This window comes from Amblyomma maculatum, chromosome 8, assembly GCF_055883805.1.
Source record: "Amblyomma maculatum isolate TAMU_Amacu chromosome 8, ASM5588380v1, whole genome shotgun sequence".
NCBI classification, from domain to species: domain Eukaryota; kingdom Metazoa; phylum Arthropoda; class Arachnida; order Ixodida; family Ixodidae; genus Amblyomma; species Amblyomma maculatum.
This window is the reverse complement of record NC_139351.1, coordinates 24,661,322-24,684,798: the sequence shown is the minus strand read 5'-3', so window position 1 is coordinate 24,684,798 and position 23,477 is coordinate 24,661,322.

The window sequence follows — 23,477 nt, the reverse complement described above, 5'->3', positions numbered from 1 at the left end:
GAAACGCCCAGGCTCCTGGTGATACCCAGTCAAGGCAGCCACAAAATTAGTTATTGAAATGATGCACCTTTGTGAAGTCTGCTCGGTTCAGTAGCCTTTATCTCTCCTGGCATCGGCCTCTCGACAAGTTTAGAATCCAGTCATAGCAGAAGGAATCTCGAAATTCGTTTTCTCCGAGGGCTGCAACTCTGTCGCCACTGGTCGACGGAAACGTAGAGCAGGGGCTTCGGTAACGCCAACTATTTACGAGTGGATTGCTATCTTTTACCAATTATTTTTGTAAAGAGCTAAGCCACGAAAGCACGAAGAATTTGAATACTTGAAGTGTGAGCTCTCAGCCAAACATGGCAAGCTGCCTACTTTTCAAAGCAGTTACGAAATCTGAACTGCTAATGCGCTCAGTTTGGTGGATCTAAAAAAAAAAAGCACAACTGCGAATGAATCGTCCAACATACAAATAAACTAGCCAATGTATCCAGATGGGCGCAAAATATTACTAGAGTCAAGTTTCTGAGTTATCACCTACATCGAGCATAGTGCAACCCTTATTTGCAGTCAGAAGTCGAGTCCAGTCCTCAAAACCTGTCTTTCGCAGCATGTTATGAGCTGCATATTCCGCCATGTATTAAACTAACGGTGTCGAGCTTTTCTTAATTATGCTCCTCCGCGGTCATAGCGAAATGAGCGAAGCTTCTGCGTCCTCTAGCTTTCCGCCATCTACAAATTTGTCGAGTTCGATCGAGAACTCTCGGATGGGCTCGAGCTTTTCTTGGCATTATAGTTATGCTTGCCCTGCGGAATTAAATTGACCTTAGCTTCTCCGCTTTCCAGCTTTCCGTCATCGACATGTTTGTCAAGCTCATCGATAACTCAGTTGGCTCAGCGTGCTTGGCGCTTACAACGAACTAGTTAGCGGGAAAATGCAGTTTCCGATACTGGGCATTGGTGCAAAGCTATAAAAACAGCGCATTTGTGGTTGTTAAAAACTGCAACGGCGTCGGATGATAGGATCATCCTTATGCACGACAAAATCGGTGAAGTTGCCGCAACTAATAGTATAAAAAATTACACTACTGCTTACATTTTACCACAAAAGTCTGCCACATGCTCTGATCCTGGTTTCAAAGAAGGGTTCCTTGAAGCATAATCTTCGCAAGCACGCCTGCTTTTAAAATGATTTTTAGCGGAAAAGTCCCCATTATTAGCATCCATGTACCTGGAAATAAATTAAAGACAGCTCCAATTTTATGGCACAAGATTTCGCTCAAAGAGCATACTACAGGATGAGGCCATAGGAAATGACCTTTGAAGTGCTGGGGTATAACCACTTCACGGTGGTGAGCTAGTTAATCAGTAGAGTGATCTGGACTAAAATTTCCTTAATCATCAAATTCTGCTTTGCTTTCTTGACGCAGGTGTGGTTTGGTAACGTCCGAAAAGGGTGTTACCTCAAGCGTTCATATAACCAGAGAAATCCTCACCTATTAATATGCATTCCAGCAGCCATTTCTGTCATACTTCATGCAGGAATTATTTCTTTCTGGCGGGTTTGAAGCATGCACTTACACCTGCTTGTTACCAGCTTTTGAGAACTTGGATTTCTTTTTAATATACTAGTTTGGCGAAGATTTACTTCACCAAACCTAATTTTTTCCGTTCAATTAAGTCACGCCCTTATATTTTTGTATTTTCTTTTTCAATTTTCGTAGCGAGCAATGAATCATAGAGGTCATTTTTTTTCTTAGCAACTCTGTCACATGAAGGGGGTAAGAGCACCGAGACAGGGGACAAAGGAAGAAAGCAGGACCAGCAATATCACATGAATGTTTATTATATGGAGCACCTCCTTTTAAAGGTGTGTTGCAACACTTTTAAAAATGTGTGTTATGCTTTGCAGCAATAATTCTGCCTTTAGCAGGTGAAGGTAATTACTCTACTGAGAACCATTATATGTGTCCATTAAAAAAACCTTCCACTGGATGACCTGGATTCTTTTGAAGATACTGTTTGATAGAAAGCCAAATTCTCTTTCCAAGGTCATGATTTGCTTGATACCTGATGTTTCCTATATTGAGCGACAGACAGAGCACTGGTTCAGTGGTTTGGTATTTGACTGCGGTGCCCATAGTAGCGGGATCGAATCCCGGCTTCAGCGGCCACTTTTCAATGGAGCCGTAAAGTAAGGTACCCGTGTGCTGTGCGTCATCAGCGCACGTTAAAGAACACTAGGTGGTGGAAATCTTGAGCCCTTCACTATGGTGTCTCTCTCATAGCCTGACTCGCTTTGGGAATTTACGCCTCATAAACCTAAACCGCAAACCTAATTTCAAATTAGAATCGGTGGAATAAAATGCTTTCACAAGTTGATGAAGGAAAGAGCAACAGCAGCATCAATAGAGGCAAGAAGTTTAGAACTGTTCGCAGGCGATGGTGTCGCACTGTATATGAGAGTCAAATAGTTTTCTATGTTGTGGCATGAATAGAACTGTAATACTGCATTTCAGTAAAGGCTATGCCGTACTCACATATCTATTGTGAGTATTTTCATCGGAAGCAGTGCAGTCACACAACCTCTACTACCTCATAACAAATTTTTTAATGGCGTCTCAAAACAGATTGCAGATTACAGTTGGGAACAGAATTGTGCTGTGTTTGTTTCCATCAGTGTTCAGTTTAAGTCACACATATGGTAACCTGAGTAAATTTTGTTTAAGGAGAGAGAAATATAAAGCTACCAATTAGGATTGTGGACATAATGCCCTTCGTTGCAATAATTCCATGGGGCATAAATATTTTAGGCGCACCTATCAAACAAGCAATTTGTGTTAACGTTGTTTGTAGTACAGCCTTAAGCAGCTTTACACAGAGTACATCAAAGTGGGGTTATGGGGGAATACCTCATGGGCAGTTGGTACTGATGCAATATTTTATTGCCCCCTCAGGACTCAAGTGTTCCGGCTACCCCTTGCATCTTGTACTCTGGTGAAGACGTTGAGGATGCCGACCAGCTGCATATAAGGGTTGACCGGGATAAGCTCTTCTCCGTGCAAAATGCAGAGGAGGGACTGGCAGCTGTTGTGTCTGCTTACTGGCTTTTCAACATTTATTACAACCGCAAGCTGTTCAACACGTTTATTGTGCTGGAGCGGCTCTTCCTTCGCCTTGACCGGTGACTACAAAATTTCTCAACAAAGTCTACCGAAGTATGCAATTTTAAAGAGGCTGAGTTGTATGTTGTGCTATTTTGCGTTTCGTTTACTTGTTTATTATTTGTAGACATGTATCAGGTGTTGGGACAGATGTGTAGTTGTGATGCAAATAGTTTTCTGTGTTATGCTTTGCTGCAAGCATTAATTTGGCAAAAATTGTGTGAACTTACACCAAAAAAGCCAGGCAAGCGTGATATTTTCTCCCCATATTTGGTGGCTTCCAGGGACATCCAAGCTTTCGAAATGTTTTGTGGTAGCAGCTGTTATTTCAAGTTGATGAAAGGTAAAAGTGCACCGGAAGACACATACGAGTGAAGACAACACAGGACACGCGCTAACTCTCATCCAATTTATTTGCAGCAACAGCAGTAAACATATGCTGAAAGAGACATGTGCAGTACACACATCAATAACAGAAAGACTGAGTCAAAACAAGGAAACAAAATATTACAAATCACGATCAAGAAAAATGGTCTCTGCCTTCCAGAGCCGCACCGACGTATCCCTCACACACTTATCTCCACTTTTCCCGATGTGAAAAGCTTGCAAAAGTTCACAGGCTGTCTTATAGCGGCCTCTGCCCACGATCTTAATGTCACTCAGTTGCGGCTCGCACACAGTGCAGTTTGCTCAATGTGCTTTAAAGCCCACAAATGATCCCCTGTCCGGTCATTATTATAGCACTCGTGTGGCCTATGTATGTCTTCTCACAAGTGAACGGGATCTCATAAACGACCCCCATGGAGCAGTTGACAAACCGGTTAGCACGCTCCTTATATCCGCTCGGTTTTCCAAAACGCGAAATGCGTGAGCACCACTCGGCCATCTTCTTCAGCGTGGAGAACACCACCGGCATGCCATGTCCTTTCGCTACTTTCTTAACGTGGTGGGCAACCTTATGAGTATACGATACCACAACAGGTATAACCGTATTTTTCTCCGGCGCAATCTTTTTCCCAAACATGGCTCGCTTGGTTTTCTGAAGAAGGGCTTCCTTCACTGACACAATGACCGTGCAGGGGTAGCCGGCAGACAGCAACCTGTGTAATTGCTTACCAACACTTGACTGCACAGCATGCAGGCAAGACTTTGTGAGAGCAGACCCAGAGCATTAGTTAGTAATAGCTCTCTTAATAGTTCTGATGTGCTGATAGGTAGGGCAAAAGTCTTTGCCGTGCCCACGGAGCGTACATAGAACAAACATGAAACCTCTGCTCAAGGGCGTGGTCTCCAAAAGCTAAAAACACGCAAAGAACCGAGCAACGCACGAACCAATGCATATTCCCTTTTTCTCTGGCGATAAAATCTGTTATCGTCCCTTCCTTCCTTTTTCCCTCTCTCTGTTCCTTACTTTGTTCCTTTTTCCATCGTCCCTTCGCAAAGTTGCAATGCACCATTTCGCCCATTTACAAGTTTTGTTGAGCTGTTATTTCGTTGGCACTGCACTTGTGTGCATTTCATCATTGCTTATAATTAGAAATCAGGCAATATTTTGTGTGTCTAAATTTGTGGCCACATTGCGGATTCCAAATGTGATGGAGCCATTTTTAAGTAGGTATTTCTACTGTGATGCAGTCTGAGGAGGGAATAGCAGAAGTATTCATGGTTCAGTGAACATTTACATTGAGTGCGTTCAGTCAAGGTATCCTAAACAACTGATATAGCTTTTTTGAAATTACATTTATGCTCCACAGCTGCTCCAGAATGCACATTTTGTATTGAAAGCTTATTTTTGCTGTCTCGTATTTCTTAGCCATTTCAATAGGAGGGGGGTGCATTTCACACGAGTCAGTGATATGATATTTTGTTTTATTTACATCATGATTGTGATAAATTTCATTTTAAGTCATTTTGGGACGTTCACTATGTAAACCAACAAAATATTTTGATTATAGAGTTAAAACCTGTGCCACCAAAACTGATAGCTGTCACTCTATATGCATGCATGCAATGCTGCAGGTGTATATTATTTGCCTTTGCTGGGGAAAATAACATCACAGTTTCAGGGATCAGCCTGCACTATCTTGATATGTTTGTATACTCTGCAGCCATGTTCGAATGGTGGACAAGCATCTGTGTGATATGTACAGAGAGAAGCCTTCAACTGAAGCAGTATATGTCTAAAATGGGATCGTAAAAATTGTTTAGGTTCAGCATTACATCTGTGGGAAGCATTTTCTGTTACATTGTCATACACTGAATATTGATTGCTATGCGCTGACCTTTGTTAAGTGTACTCGCGCCTGCATTGGTGAAAACACGGGAGAAGATGTCAGTTGTGACCGAGCATTGACAGTAAGTTCCTCTGCTTGTAGCAATCGAGGGCCACAATCATGAAGACTCGAAATGCAGGCCTACAGTATTTATATACATTTGTGGATGCATTTCTTGGCACGCATCAATCCGAGGCATCTGCTTCATGCGAGTCCATATGCATGTGGCGCACCCTTCGAGTACCCATTTCGTAAGGGTGTGAAGGAAATATTGCACCCTCTAAAATTTTGAGTTAGCTCCCTTCTTTAAGGGTGCGGTATCTGCACCCTATTTTCGGCAGCCTACTGGTTGCACCCTTTCAGTAAAAAAGGGTGAGCGTCTGGGGACAAGCCAATTTCCATCCAAATTTAGTGTGTATCTGTAACGCACGAGGTAAGCGGCAAATATTTAGGCTGTACAGAATCCATATTTCAGACGATTATGCCGTAGTTATAGTAAATTGTGTTGATATTAAAAAACCACGGCGTAACAAAGCTGTACTGAGAGCAGACCTGTTGCAATAAGGCCTAGAGTTCGCCGCGACAGCTAACACGTGTTTTGCGATTCCTGCCCTGGGGCCTTCAAATAATGCACGAGGGAAGCAGCTATAAACCGTACAGCAGTATTATGCGCATGTTATATGAAATATGTTTTTATTTACTATCACTCGACGAATTCCTCTTAAAGAGAAAAAAAGAGGCCTAGCATGACGCTTTGTGGCCCAGCACAGGCATAGCGTTAACCGCAGCAACTAGGCTTACACGTGTTTTGTAAGTTTTGGTGGCCTCGGTAGATTGATACGAAGAGCGAAGTAAGTATAACGACGTGCAGGATATCTCGAGAGGGAACTGGAACACGGGGAACGCCCTGCATCGTCGACAGTGGTGGACTGTCAGCGTCAAATGAAATGCGCAACGCGGAAAGCTCGGCCTCTGACCCAGCTTATGCCTCAGCCTGTCGACAGGAAGCATAAGTGCGCCCATCCGGTTTGCGATACTTTTGCTTCTGTTTTATTTTATGTTCGCTGTCGCGTTTCGCTACTGGAGCGCCACAATAATTCTTTCTGCGTATGGAAACTTCCGCAGCGTGGTTTCGCTGGCGGCAGCGGCTTGATTTTGCTCCCTTCATCTCAATGTTTCACCGTCCGTATGCCATGCGAGGAATAAGCGTGGGCCGGTTCGTGGCAGTTAAGACAAGAGGTTCATTACGCTTACAACTGCAATTCTTTCAACCATTCTCAACTTATGTACCATGACACAGTTGTCAAATAAAAAAGTTGCTATTGTCTCCGTACGCCATTGAAAAAAAGAAAACCCTTTATTCAGGGTAGCTATATGATGAGTAAAACCTCGGCATCACACATACAAAGGACACTCAGGGAGGCCGCCCCGTTAAAGGGCAACTCCGGGGGTTTTTAGACATTCGAATATTGTAGTGAAAATTTTACCACAGGTTCTCCTCTCCGTCCGGACGCATTTCACAAAATTTGGGCGCCGCACGATAATCCGTTCACGCGCAATACGGCTTTAAAATATGCCGTTTTCATGGCTTAAGTTGAGAGTATTTCTGCGGGCAACACTGAGTTTCTGACGTCACAAACAGTATACAGGCGTTAATGTCCACTTCCCGCGTGATTATGAAATTGTGAGGCTTATATTGAACTAGATGAGACATTTTATGCAGTGCATCATGATTTCCATACTTTATTTTCACCATCCAACGCACGTGCAAGTGTTTTTCTAATACTGAGTGCGATGTCACAGTTTCGTCGACTGGAACGTCTTTTCTGGCCGTGAAAGTAGTTTCGGTTTCGATTTGCTGTTTTTCTTTTTTAAAAATACATTTAATTGAAATTTTGAAAAACGGTTTTTTGTGTTGGAGTGAGGACGTGCCGAGGAATGTAATTCAATTAAAAACACAAAATGATGAAAAAAACCACCGGAGTTGCCCTTTAAGGGGTCGGTGGCGTGCATCCAGTGAGGAGTGGGCAGCTGTCTCACAAAGAGTCAGTACTTCGTAAAATCGCCTCTAGCGGCGATCACCGCTGCCATTCGCCGAGGGATACTCTCATACCGCCGGGCCGCTAAGTTCGAGTCCGTAAGCGCTCCCACTCCATTTGCACAGCGGCCCACAAAGCATCCTGGGAGCCAGCCTGAAGTGGCCGCCGCGAACGGGCCTTCTTCATAGCACCCCACACATTCTTCTGTATTTTCATGTCAGCGCCTTGCGGAGGCCACTCCAGCTACATGATTCCGAGTTGTTCCAGAAGACAGGTAACTGACTTGGCTGTGTGTATTGGGCTGCGGTCCTGCTGAAAATAGTACAGCCCGTCGGGAAATGGGCCGTCCAGGGAGTAGGGCACCATGACACTCTGGATCACATCGCGCTAAGCTCCGGCATCAAACTTTCCGTGCAGGCGAACCAACGCTCGAAGGCCGTCCTTACACACTGACGGAGCAGCGGCCGCTGCTTGCAACGTGATGAAAATACTTGGGCTGGAACCTGAACGGAGAAAAAGAACCGAGGATTTCGTGGCTATGATGTAATTTTGCCATCACCAGAGACGGCGAAAATGCCTAATAAAAACCTAGCACAAAGAGTATACACATACTGACGAAGTATCGATAGGTCTCAGAATATAACAAAAACTTCTTTCTGCTTGGCATTTTTAAACCTGACTGCTATCGCATAGAAGCCACTCTACCGCAAATGTTGCAGAATTTACATGCTCACATAGCAGCAAATACACACCTGGTGTTTGCAGCTCTCAAAATTCGCTGACGCTGGCATCAACATGTTGAGAAAGTTGACTCGTCAGAAAACATCACGCAGTGCCAGTCCTCCACCGTCCATGATGAGTGGCGTTGTATATTTGTTTGCCTCTGAGAGCGCCGGCTTCTGCGACGCCCTTCGCAGAGAAGCCTCGTGCAGGCGATGTCTAATAGTCCACGTGCTGGCACCCAACTGAAAAGTATCCTTTATCTCACGAGCAGTACTATTGGGTGTGTCTGCTGCAGAGGGGACAATGAGCTAATGTATGTCGCAGCATAATGTATACAGCATAATGTATGTCGCTCTCGACTTCGTGCACTCGTCTGCAAGCATTGTAGATTTGATAATCACTCAGAACTCCGACCAAAATCCGGTCAGGTATTTTATTGCTTCCTTTGCAGCCAAACGCTGATAATACGACGCTGACGGAAGCAAAATCAAAGCGCTCGCTTCATCCACGCGGGCCCAAGCCGCTGCCGCCAGCGAAACCACGCTGCGCAAGTTTCCATGCGCAGAAAGAATCATTGTGGCGCTCCAGTGGCAAAACGCGACAACGAACGTCAAATAAAACAGAAGCAAAAGTATCGCAAGCCGGAAGGCCGCACCTATGCTTCCTGTCGACAGGCTGAGGCATAAGATGGGTCAGAGGCCGAGCTTTCCGCGGTTCGCATACGGTGGCTAGTTGGGTAGGTGTGCCGACCGGCAGGGCACAAAGCGTAGTTCCGCGTGCCTCCGCTTCATGACGACGAAACTGGCGCTGCTGTTCTCCGCCCGGTGCTCACCGGCGGATCGTCTGCTACTTGTCGCAATCGCATCGCGCGTTTTGTTAACCTCATTTTTGTTTAAAACATTACTTATTATTTGCGTTGTCAGTCTAAATAGTAGCTGAAACTGAGACTTTTGCGGTCTGGCATTGAAACAATAAACGGACGACACTAGCTACCTGTTTTCTCGTCTGTTTGCTGTCTGTCATCGTCCGCATGCAAGCGCCGTAGCGGAGCAGGCGCTGCGCTTTTTGTGAGAAGTGATCGGAATGAAGACCAAAAAGGACACAACTTGTTTCGCACCCTTCTGCAAATCCGGCTACAAGTCATCGAGAAAAGGACTGAAAGTCTCGCTGTTTTCGGCGCCGCGGGATCCCGAACTGTTCAAAAGGTGGGAGCTTGCTCTTCATCGTGCCGACAAGAGGTTGCAGCCACACTCCGTTGTGTGTGAGCGGCATTTTGACCAAGAGTGTACCGAACGGGATTACAAATATATGATAGAAGGCAACGTTGTTAGCCTCCCACGTTCTCACCAACGATTGACGAAAGATGCCGTGCCTTCTGCCCTGCCCGATGCTCCTGCTTACCTGTCAAGAAAGGTGACCGCGAAACGAAAGACGAAGAATTCCACAGGCTGCCGCCCAACCAAGGCTGCCAGAAATGACAGCCACGACCTTGAGACAGTGCCGGACGATCCAGCACCTTCAAGCTCCAGTGAAGGTATCTCTACGTCTGTAACCGAAGTGTCACCTCGTCCGGTTGACATTGACTTCACTACCTGCACGGTATCCCACAGCGGCTGGACATATCACTCTATTGAAGATTCTGGCGCCTCTGCGTTCTCGACTTGCAGAAAAAGCGGACAGAGCATCGTTCTGGTGAAAGTAATAATCCTGGAGCATTGCGCGTCAAAACTGCGAGCCACCGTGTCCGTGCAAGGCGCCGTAACACAGAAGCTGGATTTAGAAACTCGTGAACAGGTTGGGGACATTTTGGCTGACGTGGATGCCATGATTCCATGTCAGGGCATAAAATGCAATGACCAACTTGACACCGTCCTCGCGAAATCCAAGAATATAAGAATCCACGGAAACACAACATTCAGCTCCAAATGCGTCGGCATCGCCACAAGTCAAGGAGGCTTCTGTTTGCATTGCCGATACGCAAAAAAGTTGCTCCTAAATCAGCTGTCGTACAAAAGAACAAAGGACCGGAGGTCGAGGGAGCGCGAAAAGAAGAGAAAGCCTGTAACCGCAAAGTTCAAGAGACTGAAGCGAAATATGTTTACTCTTGAGACAAAACTGGAAGAGATGAGGAGGAAGAACTCAAAACAAGAAAGCTGCGCGCTCATGTCAAGAATAGAAAATTTGACAGTAAGACAACAGTCACAAGTCATGGCCTGTTTAAATGCTTCAAAGCGGAAAAGCACGAAGTGGCTGCTCGAATGCTTGATAATGCGGATGAGGAGCAAACGGCTTTATGAGCATCTGCGCAAGGAGAAGATCATGCTGCTGCCCGGCAGAACGTGTCTCCAACGGTACCTGCGCGGATTTCGAAGCGGATTCGGCTTCAACAAACGGGTGTTTGCTGCCTTGAAGGAAAAATGCATATGCATGACGGAGCAGCAACGTCATGGCGGCATTATGATGGATGAAATTAAACTTTCCGAGAACCTGACGGTCAGTCACTACGGGAAAGTGAATGGTTTGGTGGACCTCGAAAAATTTTCATCTAGCTCCAGCTCAGAATTGGCGGATCACGCCCTAGTTGTTCTCTTTTAACCATTCACGGGAAAGTGGCACCAAGTGCTTGGCGTTTTCGCCTCGAAGGGGAAAGTGAAAGCTGATGTGCTAGCAAAAATTACGGTGGAGGGTGTGATAATGGCAGAAAACGCCTCACTTTTTGTGTATTTCATAACAACAGACGCTGCTAGCTGGAATCGTTCCATGTGGCGTATTTTTGGAATTTCTGGGAAAGCAGGACAAGTTGTCTGCAAGTCGCCGCACCCTGTGGACAAGAACCGCTCCTTGCACTTCGTCTCCGATTTTCCCCATATGGTGAAGAATGTAAGAAACAGCTTGCTCCAGCACCCTTTAACAACTTCTCAGGGCGTGGCATCCATCAGTCACGTTGATGCCGCATGGCAGCTAGATCAACGTAGCCATGTCGGCTTGAAGGCAATGCCCAGGGTGCACAAAGCTGTTGTAAGGCCCGACACATTCGAGATGTGCGTAAATTATGCGTTTCGCTTGTTCTCTGATGATGTCCGGCGTGGTCTTTTCACGTATAGACAGCAGATTGAGCACAACCACGGTTCAGTTCACGCGACCGATGAACTTGTGAAATTGATGCAGGAGGTCATCAGCATCATGACTTCAAGATTTCCAGCTGCCGCCCTCCGCCCGAACTCTGCGAAAGCTCGGCGACTTCGTGACTTCCTCCCCTATCTTGATGAGTGGCAACGCTGTGCTCAGAAGGAGGGATTCTTACCAGGGAGCACTGCAGAAGAGTCACGCTGTCGAGCACTCTTTCCCTCTTGGATTATCTGTCGTCCAAAATAGGCTACAGGTACTTAATGACCGCCAGACTAAGCCAAAACATCTTGGAGCAACTGTTTGGGGTTTTGCGACAATTATGACAGGAAGTAACGACCATCCAACCCTCGTTCAGTTCTTGATCTCCATAAACACTCTGGAGTTCATGAACTTGGCCAAGTCACCTGATCATGGGAATGTTTCACCCGGTCTATTAAGCAGCTTGCTTGACACCGGTGATGTCATAGCAAAAGCAGAGACCCAGCAGAGGTATGTGGACGACTTACTGGACATAGGGAATGAGCAGGCGGCACACGAAATGCTCAGCGCTTGCCAGCTTGACAACGACCACAGCAGCCTGGCGGTAGGAAAAAGTGACTCGCGGCTGATTTTCTACTTGGCAGGATACGTGGCGCGAAAGTTTCTTTCAAAGACTAAATGTGCCGATTGTGCCACTGTTTTGCTGGCATCGCCAGAAGCTCCCCTTCCGCCTGTGGCCGCTCTCACAGCCCACGTAAGCATGGGGAACTTAATATTCCCATCTGATGCTTTGAACAGTCTCGTGACATCTCTCGAAGAGACCTTCAGTCACTGCTTCAGAGTCACTGAACTGAGGCGAGAAAGTCTCGCAGACTTCGCCTCTTTTCTGCAGCTCAAACATCCGCCTATGATCGGTTGTGAGGAGCATAAGATTGAGATCACTAACAGCGTCGTCAAGTTTTACTCTATCATGCGCCTCCACTTCTTAGTCAAGAGCAAGAACCTGGCCCGTGAAAACGCGCGAAAAAAAAAGAAAACACCTTAAATTGAGACGCGTGCTTTGAACGCATAGGCATGATTTTGGCGTGTGTTACTTCACTGACTCAAAAACACTAATGTGTGCATGTCATTTATTGCACTTTCAAAAGTTCAGCTAGAAGATACCGTTTTGCAATACAAGCTTATGCACTGGTTTTATATAATTTATTCGCAAGGTCTGCTTACGCCCATGCACACGCATAAATCACAGCTGAGCGCTGTGTTAATATATATTCGCGTTGCCTTGTGATGGCGTGGAACATTTAATGAAAAAAAATTAAGAACGAGGAAGTGACATAAGTGTTTGGAGTTGCTTGCCTGAAAAATCGGGAACGCAGCAAACACGCTGTACGTAAAAAAACAGCCTTAAACTCGGCTCCCCTGCCTTTGTAATACGTTTACATCCCTTCCCTATTCCCGTAAGACAGCTTGTTTGCAATAAACTCATTTGCACTTGGAAAAAAGTGAAGCGAGTCGCTTTCTGTCATGCGTGGCGACGGCCGGAGGAAACGGTCATGAACCGAGCTTTCGCTGGTGGCGCCACTGCGGCGTCATGAAGAAAAGGCACGCGTTACCCCCGCCGGTCGGCACACCTACCCATCTAGACACCGTAGTTCGCATTTCATATGACGCTGATAGTACACCGCTCATAGAGAAAGAGATTGGTAAAGAGCGGACACTCGGCGAAAACTGGCCCCAGGAAATGACGCGCGACTTCTTGCGCTGCCGCCGATTGATGGATGGCGGCACCAGCGCGGACATGCGCGGACGCGCGCATGACGGCACTCGCTGCAGCGGTAGCCCGCCGGAGCAGACGACAAAAAGCTGTCGAAGAGAACGAGCAGTTGTCTGCTCGTGCCTCGCCGCGCCTGTGCGGCACAGACCACATATTTTATCTCTCGTGGGCTGCTACGCGGTACGACTGCGGTTTGGAACGACGTCAAGGTGAGCAACGTTTTGTACTGAACTACGCTGCATTTGACGCAGTTTACCATGACCACGCCGGCGCCGGTGCCAATTAAGTTTCGCAGCTCGTTAACAGGCGCGCCGGCTGTTCAGGCGCAGTTCGTGACGCTCCGGCAGTTTCCAACCGCGGCGAGGTTTAATATGTTGTGTTCCTGCGAAACTGAGCTGCATTTCGAACAGTTTATCTCAGCACGCTGGATAAAGTGGCATGCGAAGCACCAAGGCACGCCGTTGCGCCAACATGGCGCAGCCGGCCGGTGCGGCCAGGCCTGACGCGGTTTGGAGAACTAGTTTTCTTAGGTGTCGCGTTTAACAGGGCGACGGTAAGATGAGAAATGTTGCATTCTTGACTTTCTTGTCAAACTGTGCAGAATTTCAGGCGGTTTAGCGCAGTACGCCGGCTACTGCACTTCACAAAGTCGCGCGTGAAGGGCTAGCTAACAGGCATGACAAGGCGTGCTGGCCGCCGCGGTGACGTGACATGGCGTTTAACAGGGCAACCGCAAGGTGAGAAACGTTTCATTCTTGTCAAACTGCGAGGCATTTCGGGCAGTTTAGCTCGGCACGGCGGTCTGCGCTTCACAAAGTCGCGTATGAAGGGCAAGTCAACATGGCGTGCTCGTCGGCCGCGGTGAGGCCAGGCCGCGGTTTTGCGAACGGCTAGTTTTGCGTGGTTATCTGCCGTGCGGCTCGATCAGAAGCCTTCCTCTCCGCGTCTGCCGTGGTGTGGGCGCCCCCGCTGCACACCACAAAAAACGTACTTTCGAAGCACACAGCTCGGAGTCTCGGACACATTTTAGGTAAGAAGTCACAGATGGCAACGATTACTACTGTAAAGGGTGATGATATGGGAGAAAGGGCGTCTGGAGTCGTTTAGCTGCAAGTAAGAGGCAAGGAAAAGGGTGGAGAAGAGGGTTTTTTATTGTACATTTTCCTGGCCGTTGCCCTCTTCTCTATTTTCAAGGTGCCGTCGAATAAGCCGGAATGGAAAAGTGTGATACAATCTACGGCAGCGGCGCGCAGCACAGTTGAAGACAGCGACGACGACAATTACGACGCAGGACGTGAAACTGAAGGCCAAGAGGACGACGACCTTCGGGTCGATGCCATTACACAGCTAAAGTGGGAGGGGTTAACATGCTGTACGTGAACTGCGCAATCAAGTCGGATGACGATGCAGGCAAGCTCGTTGACAACATATCTTCAGTGGTTGCCATCTTCAGCCGCTCACCACACTGTCTATCAGTGCTGAATGAGTCGCGTGAGAAAGGCCTCAAAATGCCTTGCGCGACGAGGTGGAATTCACTGCTCTACGCAGCGGAATGCCTTTCTGAGGTAAGGAGGCGAGAATCACTTCATGTGCGGGAATGTATGCACTCACCAGCCTTGTCAATAGGTTCCAAATTAAAATATTGAAGCAGGAACTAGTGTTCATGCGCAGAGTACTTTAGCGCTTAGTGATACTCCATCAGGTATTTGACAACGCAAATAATAATGTAGTCTTTTGTTAGATCACCGAAAGCGCAGAGAACCAGATTTTCAGATTTCCTTCGCAAACTCCGCTGGAACAAGTGATCGACTGTTTAATGTATATTCTTATTTCCGAACTTTTTATTTTTTATATCGCACTGTTAACCTGTCAAGCACAAAGTATTCAATACGAAAATGCATAAATGCTGGCACAGGAACCAAAATCCGGAAATATATTATACACGGCCACCAGAACATAACTCAAATTTTCGTGAGCCAGTGTTCCAAAACATTCAGAGAAATATTCCTGTATACATGTAGGAAAAGATGCAACATCGCAACTACACACAAATATTAAAAAGCTTTATTTTTATTGATTGAGATACTAAAACGTACAGGCATACTATACGGAAAGAGAAACGAAAAATAAAGAGAAAGTTGGAAATTATTGAAAGGATGGGCTGCTTACTGCACCATTTGCTACTGCGTTTCATTCCCTGTGTATTTGAGGGACGAAAGAATACCTAAATTATGTTACAGCGAAACTACTGTGGGGAACTGGTCTGGCATCAAAAAAAAAAAAAACTTATCGAGGCCAAGCGCAACAGTAAACGTGAACCGTTGCCGAAAAGTCAACCGAAATTATTTACTGCAATAAAGTCGGCAAGCACGCGCACTATTTATGGTTTCAGGCACCCTTTTCGAATGTTTTAATTTTGAGGTATCATCAGAACGTTGTGGTCGTAAGACTTCCTTTAAAACATTATTTGCCACAGTTCGCAGCAGACGGTGTCATTTCAGCTCATTTAGGACGCCCATTTCGGAACACAACCACAAGAAGAAGCGCTACATGCCTGTACTTTTGCTTAGTTTGGTCCATAGTTTTTAATGTCCGTCATATCTACATTGCTGTCATGATTGGTTTGAGCCGCGGTTGATTGTGTAGTTTGAGTCCTGGACCATTTCCTAATTTAAAAACCTTGCATTTTTCTAGACCGACACTTTTTAGATGGTCTTGAACATTCTACGACGGCGCAAGCAGTCGAAAAAGAAGAATTTTTTTCCCGATCCTCTATTCACCCTCGAAAACCTGAACGGTGTCATTGCCTTGCTGAAGTCAATGGCCGACGCAACCAACACATTGCAAGCCCAGGGAGTAAAATCTGCTTTGGTCATCGTCACGATCATCAATGGTACGTCATTGCTTTCGAAAGCTTTTTGAGATAGGTGATAAATTCAAGGCTCGGTCGCCAGAAATTTCTTCGCGTGTTAGATAGTGAATGCTTCCGAACTTCGTTTGGTAAGCGAAGAAAATGATAGAAGCAATTGAAAACAAAGTGTCGCTAAAACCAGACAGATTAAGGTATGTTGCTTTCTACATGGCGTTATGGGTTCGCGAGATTGCGACGAGAATCGATCGGTTTTATATAACGCGCGACCTCTCCATGGCACCGGTACTCTTGTCACAGTTAATTGTTAATTTACCTCCAAATGGCATTGCAGGTTTGGCTTTTCCTGGCGTTTGAGTCAATAATCATTGCGCTTTATGATTAGCCTTACCAGATGTATTATGCACACGTTTGTGATGACCCAAGTCCCGCAAATTCGCTAAGTGCAACAGGGGTAATCTAGTGTATACAGAATTTGAAGTAGGGTTTCTTCTAAGGTTAGTATAGTCACGCAGCGATTGCTCAGTTTATTTATGTATTGTCTGTTCTCATAATTAGGTAGCAAAACATTTCCACATCAGCTGTGCAGCTTACAAGTGCACCTTTCTGATTTTCAGCCTACAAGAGAATTCAAGGCAATGCCGACAGAATCTTCCCAGTCCTTCGCAGAGATCTTCTTGTCCAACTGAAGGCGCGCTTCTCAAGCATAGTGCAAGAGACGCTTTTCATACTTGCGGCTGTCTTACATCCGAAGACAAAACGCGGATATTTAATGAAAAGTTCACGCCAGAAGAATTTCTCCGATGCACGGCTTCGCTACCAAAGAGCCTGCTAATGCAGGAAGTGACAAGGACCACGTTCTCAGCACCTCCGGTGAGATAATGTACGTAGAAAGAATAACCTTGCCCAGATATGCCTCTTCATGTTCAACACATATGTAGCAGCCAACGTATCGCAGCATTCGGACGCAATAATACGTTGGTGCTTTTAGGGCTGAGCATATTTCGCTGATTTTATAAAGCAGACAGATGACTGCAAAGATTTCGGCAGCTTCCGCGATGGGTATACTCCCCGAAATGTGTGCTAATTTCACCAGAGTTACTTTCCACTAAGGGCGAGGGAAATCAACAAATCACAACCCTTTATTGCCCAATTATTGAGATTGATATAAGGCTGCTAATTTAAGGTTGTCATTGATTATAGTTCGAAGCTGCAGGAAAACAATCGAGACGTGCACAGCCATTGCCATTCTTCCTTTATAACAGTTTTGTGGCAATTCTATAAGACATAATCGGTAGGAATTACTCGTTCGGTCAACGCATGCGATAATATCTCCATGGATCTTTACAGCAGCCTCAGTAGTGAAGGTTTCTCGGGCACCCTTTGCAATTTGAGCAACGCCCTATGCAGAACTTGCCTTTGAACTAAATTCATAGGAAAATACTTAGGCCAATATGCTGCGCAAACAGCATTATCGTTCGCCTGAATGTAGTTTTTCGGAAGAATATTTGACAAAAAAAATCCACAGTGCCGTTTTGCAAGCTCCAAATTTAATATAGGTCTGCCCACAAACTATACAAATGTTCAAAATGCCTATTTTCATACTGCAGCATAAACATAGTCCTGAACAGTCTTTTTCTTCAAAGAAAACCACTGCATAATTAAAATTTAGGGTTTGCTCAGGTGCTGAATCTTATGTGCGCTTTTTGAGGGAGTAGTAAAACATCTGTGGTCACTTTTTTTTTCCTCTTTTATCCAGGAAGCGAACCTTCCCAAATGCCGGAACGCCTTCACAGCAACTCAATATTCGAGTTCATAGAAGATCAACTAGGCAGCGATAGCTGCCCTTCACATGCCGAAAAATCAAGAAAGCGAAGAAGAAACATATCTTCATGAGCCCCTTAATGACGAAGAAGATGCTCTGAAGTACTGGAGGAGAAATGAAGGAAAATACCCGGTACTGAGCCGCCTGGCAAAGAAGTTCTTGGCCATACCGGCCTCTTCTGGCGATACCGAGCAGCTATTTTCGACCGCAGGCGCTATACAGAGAGCACGGAGGTCACGCCTAAAAATTGAGAGGGTGGCAGAGATTCTGATGTACAGAGAGTATCGGCTGAAAACAATCACGAAAGAATAACATTTAAATATCATTAATGAATAATTTCAAGAATAAACATAATGCTTATAAGCCTTTTCTATACACAAATCTGCTCGCTGGCTGCTCTGTACCACAGTATGTTCGGCAAAAATGTTAGTTAATTTACCACTTATTTTAAGTCAATTTCAATCAACTGACTGATGCGCCGACACTCTGTCGTTTACAATGTGGCCCGGCCATAAAACGGAAGTCTTTAGCCTCACATCCGAGATCAAACACTAAAACATGCAGCCAAGTACCTGAAATTGTAAAGTGTTAGATTGCACTTCCAGCAAGGCCTAGTAATGAAAGCAGACATTTACAGAGGCGAAAACCAAACTATAAGAAAACGACATGAATTGGTGATCGTCATAATGAGCTCAGCTTACTTTATAGACGAACGCTTAATTTTCAACGGCACAAACGACACGAGTAATAATGGGCTGAATATAATGCATATCGAATCATCGATTGCAAAGAAAAGTTGTAAGTGCAGGGCGCAGAAACGTTATAAGCGCGTGCCAGAGCCCAGAAGCAAGCGCAGCTAGAGCAGTAATTTAGAGATGGCTCAACTCATCGCTGCCATATTGTTGTCGAAAAAACTGCCCCCTCAGACAAGCACATAGTCCCATGCACGCACACCCATAAATCTATTATACGAATATGAACACATTGACGCCGTCTTAGATATTTATGACTTACTAATATCGGCACATGGCGGCAAATATGAAGAATAACTCAAATTTAAGTAAAGCTGATAGCGAGGGTGAGGGAGGGTCAGTGACGTGAGGGTGAGGGAGGGCTAGCATATTTTACGAATTGAGGATGAGGGTGAGTGAGGCAAAAAAATTTTTTAAACTGAGGTTGAGGGCGAGGGAGGGAGAATGATTGAAAAATGAGGTCATCTGCCCATCTCTGGTCTTGACAACCTACCGCAGTGTAGCTTTTGCTACAAAATGGCCTCATGCCCAATAGGGAATGTCATGGCCTACAGCCATGCTCTTTTATTTCATGGCTCATTACTGACTTTCCCCAATCTAATACCCTAAAGAGTTGCTCTAGTTTATTCACTGTTACCAATAGCAGAAGGTACTTTTTCTACACAGATGACATATGCTTCATTTCTCAACATTTGGGGAAACTTTCAACCATTTGGTGAGTGCCACTAGTGCACCTAACTGCTAGCATGCTAGTGTATTTCCACAAGTAGATAACTTTCATTTCATTCTCTTCTGCCACTATTTGAGTTGAATTAGGTTTTGACACTGATTTTTGTATTTATTTCAGTATTTAGCTACACTGTTGACATTCGATCCTCCTTGGAAAAGTACTATTCACAAACATTTGGTGTTTAATATATTTATTCTTTATTTCACCCACATTTTAACTACTGTCTTCCAGGAACCCAGTTTCACCCATGACAATACTGGGCCAACTGGAGAAACAGGCAGTCATACTTCGTTCGGTAAGCTCTGCTGCCTAGCCATCCTTCAATCGTGCAAAGCCAGGCTGGCTAAGGTGAATGCATCAACCGAGTGTTTTTTAATATACAATACTACCCACTCCTCCCTTGCAGTTCCAGAGCACAAGCTTTGGTGGCCTGAGACTGACTGGCTGTGAAGCTCAAGTAAGCTTTCTTGCCCAAACATTTTTCAACAGTGGAATGTTAGACAGCCTTAAATGAATGCAATAACCAGTTTTCACCTTTGAATTTTTCTGCCTTGCAATTGCAGTCTGCTAGCACCACCACTGCTGGCACAAGCATCCCAGCTTACAGAAATGTTCCGGTAAGCTCTGTTGCCATCCCTTCACGGTGCAAAGCTATGCTGTCTAAGGTGGATGCATCAACTTAGTGTTTTTAATCTATAATACTTCCCCCTCTCTTGCAGCTGCAAATCACAACACGCCTTGGTGGGAGCTTCACAGCCTTTGAAGCTCAAGTAAGGTTTTTTGCCTTGCATTTTTGAGCAATGGAATGTTCGGCTACCTTAACTGAATGAAATAACTGTTTTTTATTTACTTTTCAATATTTTTTTCTTGCAGGTGCGAAGGGCGAGCAAAATCAGCCCTGCGGAACCAAGTGTGCCAGCAAGTCATGTGCAGGCAAGTTCTGCTATTAACTTTCTTCATAGCTCAGTGTTAATGTAATTGTGGAAGCTCCAACTTCTATTGCCATATTCAACATAATAGCCTGGAATCTACCTATTATCTATGCACGTTGCTGTTTCCATCTAGGGTCCCAGCCCAACTTGCAGAACCATTTTGGGAGTGTTGTCAATATAATTGATAATATATCTTGGGAACATCACAAAATTGTAGACTGACATTTGTTAAACCGATCAAACAATTCGTTCAGGCACCTGTGCTGCATATTAAAGCTGTCATGATTGTGCATCCACTTACGTAACATTTCTGCATAAGTAAACTACATTGCAGGTTCTAGCCCAGCTGGGAGGGTCACCGGCCAGCAACTCCCCTACACCTACTTGCTTTGGAAGTGTGGTAAGTTTTAGCTAGTGTTTCTTTCTCTTACAGACAGTGACTACTTCACTAATAATAAATGTAGATACTGTGTATTATGGAATATGACTGCTTTCCAGGAAGAATAGTTTGACTTCCTTAAGTGAACGAAATAACTTTTTTTACCTTTCAATATTTTTCTCTTGCAGGTGCAAAGGGCGAGCAACATAACATCAGCCCTGCGGAACCAAGTGTGCCAGCAAGTCATGTGCAGGCAAGTTCTGCTATTAACTTTCTTCATAGCTCACTGTTAATGTAATTGGGGAAGCTCCAACCTCTATTGCCATATTCAACATAATAGCCTGAAATCTACTCATTAAGTATGCACTTTGCTATTTGCATCCAGGGTCCCAGCCCAACTTGTAGAATTATTTTGGGAGCTTTGTCAATATAAGTGATACTATATCTTGAGAAACATCATACAATTGTAGACTGACATTTGTTGAACTGATCAAGCAATCCCATTGGGCACCTGTGCTGCATATTGAAGCTGTCATGATTGTGCATCCACTTACGTAACATTGATGCCTAAGTATACTACATTGCAGGTTCTAGCCCAGTTGGGAAGGACACCGGCCAGCAACTCCCCTGGCCGGTGTCCCCTGCTTTGGAGGTGTGGTAAGTTTTATCTTGTGTTTCTTTAACTCTTGCTGGTAGCGACTGCTATAATGATAATAAATGTGGATATTATACATTCTGGAATATGACTGCTTTCCAAGAACAATTGTTCCTAATATCTTTTCCTGAAGAAAAGCTTTTAATATTTGTGCCTTTGCAGCTGCAGTGTATTCCGGTTATTACTTTAGTACTTAATTCCATTGCACAGATTGCATCAATTACTCTACTTAAACAAAAAAAAACATGACATAAATATATGTAGCAGAGCATCAATTAAGCTATAGTCAGACTTGCAGATTTCTTTCCAAATGTGCTTGCATTCAAATTATATATAGATGCAGGAGCCATAAGGAAGCTAACAAATATACTGAAAGTCGGCGATGACGGTCAGTGCGCACATCTTTCCGTAATTCTGAAACGCATGCGATGCGCGCGTTTCTTACACGGTGCTTGCGTTCGTTCTCCTGATGGCTGCACACTGGTGGTGGTGGCAAAAAAAAATTATTGCCAAAACATGGAGAGGGGAGCTACCTGTGTACCTGGTAGGAGGAAAAGAAGTGCCATAAAATTCAGCTGCAATGAAAGCTTAACAGCTTCAGAGCAACTATAACGAATGCATGTAATTGGCTCTTATGCACTGTGTAAGCTTGCTTAAGTGGTGCATAAGAGCCAGAAAAAAATGAACGGACGCCTTGCCAATGCAGCCTTATTTACACACACACACAGACACGCACTCACGCACGCGCGCACATATGCACCAGTAAGCAGGCACACACACACGCCTATCGCAGTGCATGTGGGAAATCATGGTTTCTTTACATAAAGATGGTCGCATTAACAAAAAGCTGAGGGAGGTAGTCTCGTTGAGGTATGGATCTCAACGATGGCTTTGCTGAATGACAGATTGAGGCACAGTGCTATTTTCCGGAAATACAGTATCACACACTATATATATAAGAAGACACTACACTGATGCACGGACGTGCAAACTGGCGACGTCGGTCAGTGGAATTTTGGCAGGTTTTCCAATTATGACGTGAGCACGACCGGAGCCTTAACACGCATAGTCGCAATTAATATAGATTAGGGACTGATGAAAAAAAAAGTGAACAAAACAGAGCAATCAGAAACGTTGAGCACTGACATTTCCCTCCCGCGTTTCATGCGGATAATCAGCAGCATATTTTCACCAACCCTTTATTTGTAGCTGCCGTCTCAATCATCTGGCGAATATACATGTGGAGAGCAGATTCTGCAATTTAAATTATGTATATGTTTATAATTTATGCACTGTCGTGTTCCCAAGTGCCTGAAATTGACGATATTTACTGCGCAGTACTCGATGCTAGACTACTCAGGGTCACTGAAGTAGAGTATTTCGACGGGCCGCATTATGGAATCACCGAACACACACCATAGAGTTGGCAAAGGCAATCCGGGTCGATCTCGTAAGCTTGTACCCCGCAGCACTTTTCTGTTTTTGGAAATGTCAGGAAATCATTTACCTAATGCAGTGCGTGCTGCTTGCATCTTGCTTGGAGCATCGGATACGGACTAGCTCAATGCCATGTTCCCGCATGCTGACATTTAAATAAAAACTTGCGCTATCGTGCTGTCAAAACAATTTATAAGGAGAGCGCGCCGTTTCGAAACGTAAGAATAGCACCATTATCTTATAACATTCCCTCGTTAATGCGCAATCTTGTTTGCAATTAGATCAGGCTGTGAGAAAGGTAGATTCAGCAACAGAAATTAACAGCATGAAACTGATGCTTGCACGAAAGAACCATGCACTGTTGTAGCGGGCAAACCTGGCTTGCATGTTCGTGCGATCGACCACTTTTCGCGCTCACAACCACGGTGTTCCTCCACCATGCTCACAATGGATGCGATTATGGCCGGAGTCTTGCAGGTCGACAGCTTCCCCAGCAGATTCCACTTATACGACCGCACGTGTCAACATCTCCAAGCAATCTGCCGCATATGCGCAAAGTGAGCTAGAATTCTAGCTCATTTTAGTCGCGTGCACATTCCGACATCACCCCGTAACGCCATCGTGCCCAGTATGAGGGTGAGATTTGAAAAAAGCCTGGAACATGAACAACGTCTGACACATTCACATGTTGGTACCTATAGAGCACTTGATCACTTAGCAGTGATGATGTCATTTTGATGGCTTCACATGCATTTTCTATGGGATGATGCAATACTTTTCAGATGTTTGATCAGTGTCACTAAGGTGTTTCAATGCGTAATCACTCATGCAA